Source organism: Lontra canadensis, unplaced genomic scaffold (genome assembly GCF_010015895.1).
Source record: "Lontra canadensis isolate GAN:19392208 unplaced genomic scaffold, GSC_riverotter_1.0 scaffold12, whole genome shotgun sequence".
Lineage (NCBI taxonomy): Eukaryota > Metazoa > Chordata > Mammalia > Carnivora > Mustelidae > Lontra > Lontra canadensis.
This window is the reverse complement of record NW_022631006.1, coordinates 17,492,975-17,503,958: the sequence shown is the minus strand read 5'-3', so window position 1 is coordinate 17,503,958 and position 10,984 is coordinate 17,492,975.

The following is a 10,984-nucleotide window of genomic DNA, read 5'->3' as shown; positions in this document are numbered from 1 at the left end:
ATTTTGTCTCAGCTGTATGTAGATTATAAGAAATACAAACCAAAGCATTTGACGATATCCAACACCCTCTCATAATAAAATACAAGTAAATTATATCTAGGAAAATAAGTAAATTTGCTCAACCTGATAAAGATTATCTGGGAAAAATCCAAGCCAAAACCATACTTAATAGTAAAAAACTAGATACTTCCCCCTATGTTTAGGAACAAGACAAGGATGTCTCCTATCTCCCCATTCATTAGCATTATACTGGAGTTTCCAGCCAATATACACTGGAAAGAAGCAGTACAATTATCTTTATTAACATATAACACGATCTTGAGTATAGCAAATCCTAACAAATCCACACACAAAATTAGAACTAGTAGACATATTCATTTACAGTCATCAAAAATTAATTACATTTCATACACTTGTGATGAATAAAGTTGCACCCCTACCTCACACCATATAAAATAATGGGCTCAAAATCAGTTAAGGACTTGAGTGTAAGGGGTAAAACTATAAAACATTTAGAAGAGGGGCACCTGGGTGGCTCAGTGAGTTAAGCCTCTGCCTTCAGCTCAGGTCATGATCCCAGGGTCCTGGGATCGAGCCCCGCATTGGGCTCTCTGCTCGGCAGGGAGCCTGCTTCCCCCCTCTCTCTGCTTGCCTCTCTGCCCACTTGTGATCTCTGTCAAATAAATAAATAAAATCTTTAAAAAAAAACATTTAGAAGAAAACATAAGGGTAAATCTTCATGATCTTGAACTAGGAAATGATTTCTTAGATATGAAAGAGAAGCACAAGCAATAAAAGAAAAAAAACTTTAAATTAGATTTCATTGAAACTAATAACTTGTAGTTTCAAGTACATCTTCAATAAAGTGAAAAGACAACCCATAGAATGATTGAAAATATTTGTAAATCATATATCTGATAAGGGACTTGTATCAAGAATATATAAGGAAGGACACCTGAGTAGCTCAGTTGGCTAAGCTGTTGCCTTTGGCTTAGGTCTTGATCCTGGGTCCTGAGATGGAGCCCTGCATTGGGCTCCCTCCTCAGTGGGGAGTCTGCTTCTCCTACTTCTTCTGCCCCTCTCCCTTGCTCATGCTGTCTTGCATGCATACTCTTTCTCTCTCTCTCTCTCTCTCAAATAAAGAAATAAAATCTTTAAAAAAGAATATATAAAGAATTTGTATGACCTAATAATAAAAAAAAAACAAATAAAAAATGGGCAATTGATCTGAATAGACATTTCTCCAAAAGAGTACGCAAAAGACCAATAAGCAAATGAAAAAATGTAAACATCATTAATCATTAGGGAAATGCAATTTAAATACCACTTCACACCCACTGGGATGGCTCTAATAAGAAAGACAGAAAATAACAAGTGTTGGTTAAGGATGTGGAAAAACTGAAACTCTATACATTGCTGGTGAGATTATAAAATGGTGCAGTTGCTTTGGAAAACAGTATGGCAGTTCTTCAAAGAGTCAAAAATAGAGTTACCATGTGACTCAGCAATTTCACTCCTAGGTATGTACCCAAGAAATTGAAAATATATGTTCACATAAAATCTGTACATGAATGTTGATAGAAGCTTTATTCATAATAGCCAAAAAATGGAAACCATCAAATGATTACTGGATCAATGAATGTGGTATACCCATACAGCAGAAACTTGAAAACATTATGCTAAGTGAAAGGAGTTAGACATCAAAGGTGACATGTTATATGATTCACATTATGAAATCTGCAGAATAGGTAAACCCATAGAGACAGATGGTAGATTAGGGTTTGCCAGGGCCTGGGAGGAGGTGGGAATGAGATGTGACTGTGGATGGGTATGGTGTTTCTAATAAAAAGAAATATAAGCATAATGGTCAGTACATTGTAGGTACTAAAAGATTGTTAGGGATCATGGGTGGCTCAATATAGTTAAGTTAGTTAAGCATCTAACTCAGTTTTGCTCAGGTCATGATCTCAGAGTCATGAGTTGGAGCACTGCATTGGACTCCACACTCAGCATGGAGTCTTCTTGAGATTCTTTCTCCCTCTCCTTTCCCCTCTGCCCTTCCCCCTGCTCTCTCTCTCTAAAATAAATAAGTAAAATCTTAAAAAAAAAAAAAAAAGATGTTTGTTATTTTGAATAGAGTTCTCTATCCTTTGCATAATCATTCTGCACTTATTTCAAATTCAACCAACACCTCATTGGAGACTGGGCACCATCCTAGGCACTCTGTCTCATTGACTCCTCACCACAATGTTGGAGGGATGAAATGCCATGTCATTCACACTTAGAGATGAGAAAACAAGGTTCAGACAGATTAGATGTCTTATCTAAGTTTGAACCTAGGGTTACTGACCCAAGTCCTGTGCTCTTTCCATTACCCAACACTAGCTGCATTGCTCTTCCTCACTCATGTTCAGAAAGGACATCTAGCCCACTCTCAGCGGGACTAGTGGAAAAAGAAGTTCACTCTTTTGGGAGACCAGATGACTAGACAGACATTACTAACTGGCTCCAATTCAGGTTGGGCATGTGACCCAGAACACTCAACAGGTAAGGCAACATTTGCCTGACAGCAAGCACTGAGGCCAAATCTCATCTTCTGGATATATCATGGGTCAAGTTAATCTCTGCCTATAATGTTGGGATCGGTCTTCACTCCAGATACCAGATGCTCAAATATGGGGCACATTTACTATTGGCCATATTTGTTCTCCTTTATGTGAGGAGAGAAGGGAGTGAAATGATCAGGGAGACAGAAAGGAAATTATAGGAAGAATTTTTAAAGTAATTGATCTCAGAGATAAATTGATTTATCCTAGAGAAACACTCCTACATGAGTACAGAGGCATCCCTAAGAATGTGCCCTGCAACATTGCTTATATAACTAGAAAATGAGAAACAACCTAAATGCCTACAAAAACGGACTGGATAGGGGCGCCTGGGTGGCATCCTGATCTTGGTTTTGGCTCAGGTTTTGATCTCAGGCTCATGGGTTTGAGCCCTGCAGCCGGCTCTACACTCAGCTGGGAGTCTGCTTCCCTTCTCCCTCTCTCTTCCCCCTGCTCTCTCTTATAAATAAATACATCTTTTTTTTTAATGGGACTGGATAAATACATTATTTATACCCATACTATGGGATGCTTTGCAAAGTGGGAAATTTTGAAGTAGATTTATAGATACTAATTGGCACAGGTAGAACTCCCAACACATTACTATAGAGTGAAAAAATATCAAGCCTTAGAAAAATACGTGTAACATGATGATACCATGATACACCAAAAACAAGCCTGTCTTATATTGAATATATATCTTTATTTATAGACAAAAGACTAGAACAGTTGTTTCTCTTAGAAATGATCACAGTGGTTTCTCAAGATGAGGCTGAGGTTGGGGGTGGCAGGCAGGTGACTGTAGCTGTATCTGTAATTATTGTTTTATTTTACTCCAACTATGTACCCATGTATTTCTTGTGTAGTTAAAAATTATAAAAATTTAAACAAAAAATAGTAAATGAAGATGTGGCTGTTAAGTTTGTAGAGCTTGGAGTTCATTCTTATAAATGGTTTCAACTAACCATTTACTCTTCAGTAGAAGCTTTCTAGAGAGGGAGTTGATACAGACAGGAGTGGCGGTGGGAAGATGAGCTAAAATGAGGAAGAGACCTCCTGAAGTGGGGGAAAAAAAGGGAAGATATGAAGATGAGAGAATGTTGGAGTTGAAAGACAACTTCGAGATTGTCTTGTCCACCCCCATCCCTTATGTTTCAGGCCAGGGGCTGGGAACTAGAGAAGTGACTTGCTAAATATTAAAGAGTCAGCAAGTGGCAGAGGACAGGATCCTTGACCCACTCATCCCTGGCTCTGCCCCGTCCCGCTGGGTTATGGAAGCAGACATGCTGGTACACAGCTGTTTGGCTATGTTTACCAGCCAGCCTCCACCTTGTTTCCTGGGTCTCAGGCTATCAACAAATACTGAGTTTCTGCTCTTTCTGCCTCAGTTCTTTATTTACTCTTTTCTTCCCCTGAATCCATTCTCCCCTTGACTTCCTATGGTCTCTCTGTCTTCTTTCTCTCTCTGCTCCAGCAGCCCTGTGGGCCTCCCCTACCTTGCTCCATGGTGGCTGCCTCTGGTTCCTGGGCTGCTCCCCACAGGAGAGCTGGGTGGTGTGGAGCTTTAGGAAACTGGTTCTGAAGTGGCTTTCTCCCCCTCCATCCTCAAGACTCCAGGAGACACTGAAGGCAGGGTGGCTGCTGCACTGCCACCTGCTTACTGGGCAGATCACAACTGGTTTTCTCACTTGCCCTCAGGTTTTTCTTGGCAGCGTTGCTTGGCTGAGAGGAAGTGTGGAGGCCAATGAACTCTCAGGCCCGTGTGCCATGTGAGCTTTTGACAGCTCTTGGGCAATGGGGCCTTCCATGGCAGTTGCTGTGCTGTAGTCGGGGAGCCAGGTGGGGGAGATGCACTGATGGGGCCTCTCAGGGGATGGAGGGGGCTGTGCCTCCCCAAAAGAAAGAATACCAGGGTCCCAAGACCACAACTCACAACTGAGAAAGCCTGGGAGAGTTCTCAAGCCTGGAACTCTGCTCGGCCTTTTTTTTTTGCCCTGAAGAGTCACTTTCTAGACATCAAATACAAATGGAACCCACTCTGGATCACCCTTGGTATGATTTTGTAGTATTCCTTTTTTGGCGGAGCTATTGTCTTGGATGAAAGCTGCCGGTGAAGGTGAAACTCAGATAAAAGCAGTAGAGGACGGAAACTTGGGAAGATTCATGGAGGAGTTTTGGAAGTAGATTAGAGGTTGGGAATGCCAATGAGTGACCTTGATTCTATTAAGAACAGTACATGTTCTGGGAGTGAGTGTGCGGGGAGAAAAGCACAGATGGGAGAAGACAGGTGGAAGGAGGGGAAAGGGCTCTTCTCAGGGAGTGGGTAGGATACTTTAAGGCTCCCCTCCCCCACCCCACCTCCACACTGCCTCTACCTCCTGTGGGACCCTTTTCTGTGCATTCTCCTGCTTTCTGCGTCCCTTAACTCCCTCCTTAGGAACCTCACTCATCACCATCTGCCGTCTCTCCTGTATTTTTTTATTAATTATTTTTATTAACATATAATGTATTATTAGCCCCAGGGTTACACGTCTGTGAGTCACCAGGCTTACACATTTCATAGCAATCACCATACCACATACCCTCCCCAGTGTCCATAACCCAACCCCCTCTCCATACCCCACTCCCCACAGCAACCCTCAGTTTGTATTATGAGATTAGGAGTCTCTTATGGTTTGTCTCCCTCCCGATCGCATCTTATTTCATTTTTTCCTTCCCTACCCCCAAACTCCCCCACCCTGCCTCTCAAATTCCTCATATCAGGGAGATCATATGATAATTGTCTTTCTCTGATGGACTTATTTCGCTTAGCATAATACCCTCTAGTTCCATCCACATTGTCGCAAATGGCAAGAGTTCAATTTTTGATGGCTGCATAGTATTCCATTATATATATATATATATATACGTATATATGTATGTATACGTATATATATATCACACACACACACACACCACATCTTTATCCATTCATCTGTTGATGGACATCTAGGTTCTTTCCATAGTTTGGCTATTGTGGACATTGCTGCTATAAATATTCAGGTGCAAGTGCCCCTTCCGATCACTACATTTGTATCTTTATGGTAAATACCCAGTAGTGCAATTGCTGGGGCATAGGGTAGCTCTATTTTCAATTTCTGAAGAACCTCCACGTTGTTTTACAGAGTGGCACCAGCTTGCATTCCCACAACAGTGTAGGAGGGTTCCTTCTCTCCCGTATTTTCCACTCTCGCTCTCCCCAGTCTGCTCTTACAGTGTGTGTATCCACGCACATACACAATTCACTACCACACACACACACACACACACACACACACACACACACACACATACCTTTAATCCAGAATGGAACGCCTCCCCTCTCCCCTTCCTCCTGCATTTCTGGTCTTGGTGAGTGAGGATGGTACCTGCCCAGTCCCTTTGGGAGCCACCTTGTATTTCTCTGTCTTCCTGGCCTCCTTTAGGCCATCAGTCGCTGAGCCCTGCCAGTCCATCTCCTGATTATCTCCTAACATTAGCCCGTCTTCCCTGTGCCCTTGGCCCTGCCTTCTCTGAAGCACCCCCTTGCCTGGACAACTCCCTCCCATCCTTTTTCCAAAAGAGCCATCCTCGTGATTTTTCTGAAGTGCCAATTCAGTCAGGTTGCTCTTGGCTTAAAATCCAGCAGTGGGTTGGGGTGCATGGGTGGCTCAGTCGGTTGAGCATCCGATTCTTGGTTTCCCCTGAGGTCGTGATCTCGGGGTCGTGGGATTGAGCCCCGTGTGCGGCTTTGCACTGGGCATGGAGCCTACTTAGGATTCTCTCTAGATTTCCCTCTCGGGATGCCTGGGTGGCTCAGTCGGTTAAGCATCTGACTCTTGATTTCGGCTCAGGTTATGATCTCAGGGTTGTGGGATCGAGCCCCGTGTGGGGCTCTGTGCTCAGTGGGGAGAGTGCTTGGGATTCTCTCTCTCCCTCTGCTTTCCCCACCCCAGTCACGCTCTCTCTCTCTCTAAAATAAATATATCTTTAAAAAAATCCAGCAGTGGGTCAAGTCCAAACTTCCCAACATCGCCCCCAAAGCCCTTCAGGATCTTTCCTTCCTGCCTGGAGTCCACTCAGGCCAAAGTCCTGCTGTTCTCAGATGCAGACCTGCTCTCCTGCACCTGTCAGTCTCTTTCTGAAATGTCCTTCTCTCAATTGTCTACTTTCTCAGATCCAGGCTCAAGCACTTCCCCTCCAGGAAGTTTTCCTAACACCCTCTCAACTACCACACCAGGCATTTGGGGGCACCCCCTTTTCATTCCCTATTAGCCAACTCATACACAACATTATAAATATTTAAACTATTTTTCCCCCAGACCCCTGGAAGGTATGACCTAGTCTTATTAATATATCCCCAGTGCTTACTAATGGTGGGGGCTAATAGTAAAACTACTAGTAGACTAGTAGTAGTCTAGTAGACTAGACTAGTAGATTAGCGACATCTTTTCAGTTCCAGACACTGCCTTACATTATGTGCCTTATCCCTCTGAATCTTCATGCTGTTCCCCATGAGTTAGGTACTATTATTGTTCCTCTACTACAAGTGAGGAAACTGAAGCTTGAAGACATTAAATAGTTTTCCCAAGATGACTAAAAACTAGTGGAGCCAGATTTGAAGGCTGGCAGTCAGACTCCAGAGTCTTGTGTAAGTGCTTAATGCACTCTCTGAAGGATGGGCAATTTTCCAGTTCATATTTGCTGGCCAGTGCAGTGAATGAATTAAAAGATGACCCATGGGACGCCTGGGTGGCTCAGTTGGTCGGACGACTGCCTTCGGCTCAGGTCATGATCCTGGAGTTCCGGGATCGAGTCCCGCATCGGGCTCCCAGCTCCAAGGGGAGTCTGCTTCTCTCTCTAACCTTCTCCTTGCTCATGCTCTCTCTCGCTGTCTCTCTTTCAAATAAATAAATAAAATCTAAAAAAAAAAAAAAAAAGATGACCCATGCATGAACAAATGGATAGATGCCTGAACCCATTACCACATTAGTGGAAATGGGTTAGCCCAGGGGGGGAGGAGGATGCATAGGCAGGAGAGCTGAATTGGGAGGAGAGACAGGAAGGTGAGTGCGAGTGGGTCTGGAGAGGTGGGGTAGCCAAAGAGGAAGGTGCCCAATGGCCACCAGACAATAATAGCCTATTTCATGGCAGTGAGCTAATGAGCTGACTCACAGGTTCAACTTTTCATCTGATTGCTACAAACCATTAGAGAGTGTGTGGAGGTGTGTGTGCCGGGGGCAGGAGGCAGCACTGATCACAGCAGCTCATTCCTTGGTCCAGGGTAAGGGAGGCGGAGGAGAGCCAGGGAAGCTGAGCAGAGTTGATGAGCACCTTCCTCTCGAGAGGGAAGTAAGTCTGTGACCTGCAAGGGTAGGGCACAGAGCAGATCCTGGAACACTCAAGAAGGCAGGTGTGGGCTCACCTACCTTCCCCTTGGCCGGCTCTCCCAAGATGGGGGTGGGTTACCTCCAGAAGTTTCTAAAACTCAGACTAGGATGGTATTTCTGACCCTACCATGAATTCCCAGTATTCTCTGAGCCATGTTCCAATTTCCTTACCTGTAGACTCAGGGTCCATGACTCCATAGGTGCCCAGATCTGAGGGGAGGGAGGGGGTTCCCCACAGACAATTGCAAAGGGAAGCCCCAAACTGGCAGATTCATGTGTGTTCCTCTGCCTCCTCTTGCTCTGACCAGAAATGGAGCTGGTCACCCAGGAGAGGTGATTAAACTGATCAGAGGACCTTTGAGCATGAATGTACTTCAAGAATGGCAAAGCTCTTTAGAACGCACTCTCTCATTTGGTCCTCACAACAGTTCTCTGAGGGCTGGCTCCGCTACTGTTGCTGGTATAGTCTCGCACCGGAGGGACCCAGGACTCAGCCCCGGAGCTCTTTGCTTTATATCACACAATGACAGTGAACAGCATGGACCCCAACACTACCAGCTGAAAGGACATGAGTACCACGGTCTCCATGAACACCACAGGGGATTCCTGGGGAAGACCAGCAATTAAGAGACTTGGGGGCTGGCTTGCTTTGTGCCCCTGATCTATGCCCCCAGACATTCCTTTCAGAGTTCATTCATGGGCACCACTGCCTGGGAGACCAGCAACACTGGGTTTTTTGAGACAAGCGGAGGGTGAAAGACAGGATCAGTCAGGACATATTCTGAAGGTGCTCAGCAGCAGGGCCCTGGGCCCTGGAAAGGACTTTGAGATTGTCTAGCTTGTCCAGCTGAAGTAGGGAAATGAAGCCAGACAGACTTGCCTACACACAGAAAAGAAAACACTACAGAGTACAGTTTTTTAAGCCAATTTTTGGATGAGGAGACTGGAAAGTATTTGAAAGGTTGATTGTGAAGATAGAGGTGGCTAACCATCCCCTCCCATCGAAGACCCTTGAGGGCCCAGTAGGAAGCCTGTCCACTGTTCCCCCTCCAGGGACACAAGTAACACAGCCAGGAAGCTCTGCACCCCCAGACCAACCTGACAGGAAGAGCAATGACTAAACAAAGGAGGAGGAGGCACTTCGCAGGCAGAACAAGGTTTCAGATTTCCGCAGGAGCCAGCCCAGGTTCTAGGTCTCCCTCAGTGGGTGGGACCAAGATGCAGCACAGCAGTGACAAAGCAGTGACAGAGCCCCACAGAAGTGCCCTTGGAACTCAGTGGGGATGGGTGCAGCGGGCACACAGGGTGGTGCTTGCAAAGGCAAAATAAAATTTTTTTAAAGATTTTATTTATTTATTTGAGAGAGAGACAGTGAGAGAGAGCATGAGTGAGGAGAAGGGCAGAGAGAGAAGCAGACTCCCCGTGGAGCTGGGAGCCCGATGCGGGACTCGATCCTGGGACTCTGGGATCATGACCTGGGCCGAAGGCAGTTGTCCAACCAACTGAGCCACCCAGGCGTCCCGCAAAATAAATTTTAAAAAAAGAGAGAGGAGGAGGGGAGAGGGTGGAGAGAGGTGCCAAGTGAACCTGCAAAGCCACTAAGCGGGTGAGGAGTGGCAAGGATGAAGGGACCATGCCTGAAAACCTCCAGGAGGAGGATCTCGTTTTCTGTGTTTCTGAAGTTTCCAAATCTTCCATGATGGAAATATGCCAATTTATAATAACTGTTTTTTATTTTTGACTGAGAGATAATTGGCGTATAATATTGTGTAAGTTTAAGGTATATGACATGTTGATCTGATACATTTATATATCTAATATTATTACTACAGTAGTGTTACTAACACGCCCATTATGTCACATAGTTATTTCTTTTTTGTGGTAAGAACATTTAAGATCGGGTCTCTTGTTAACTTTGAGTATATAATACACTATTGTTAACTACAATCACAATGCCATTAGAGCTCCAGAATTTATTCATCTACCAACTGGAAGTTCTTCCACTAACATCTCCCCAGTTCCCTACCCCCAGCCCCTGGTAACCACCAATCTACTCTCTGTTTCTAGGAGTTCAGCTTTTTTAGACTCCAAGTATAAGTGATATGTATTTGTCATTCCGTGTCTGACTTATCTCTCACTTAGCATAAGTGAAAGTCCATTCATTTTGGAGCAAATGGAAGGATTTCCTTTCTTTTTCATGACTGAATAATATTCGTTTGTGTGTGCACACGCACGCATGTGCGTAGGTGAAAATATCTCCTCAAGATAGCGATTTTATTTCCTTCAGATAAATACCAAACATGGGATTGCTGAATCCTAGGGTAGTTCTATATTTCATTTTTTAGGTACCTCCATACTGTTTTCCACAGTGGCTGCACCAGTTTGCCTTCCCACCAACAGTGCATGAGGGTTCCTTTTTCTCCACATCCTCGACAACACTTGTTATCTCATATCTTTTGATGATAGCCATGTAATGATATCCTTGAAAAGCATAATGAATGTATGTGGGGGGTTGGTGGGGGAAGAACAGAAAGATATACCGCAAACTGTTAGCAGAGATTTCTTCTGGGACAGGGAGCTGTTTGTTATTTTTTCTTTTGTTTCTTTTCACTTTTCTGCTCTTTCCCAATTATCTAGACTGAGTACAAATGGTTTTGCATGAGCCAGCCCAGCCATTCCCATGCTCTCAGCAGAAGAGTCCTGCCAGATAGCTCTGGCCTGTGCCCCAGGGCCGTCCCAGGCCACTGACCTCCCTCCTGCCTCTGTCTGCAGGCTTGCTAAAACAATTTAAATGGAGAGACCTGGGAACCTTGATTCCAGAGACGCTGACTTAGAGGGGAACATATTAAGCTTATTTTGTGATTGGGGAATCTTAAAGCAGGAGAAAGAAGACAGAAGAGTAGGGAGGGCCCAGCCGACACAGCTGGCAGCCAGGCTGGAGGACCATCCAGTAGCAATTAGGAGCTTGTT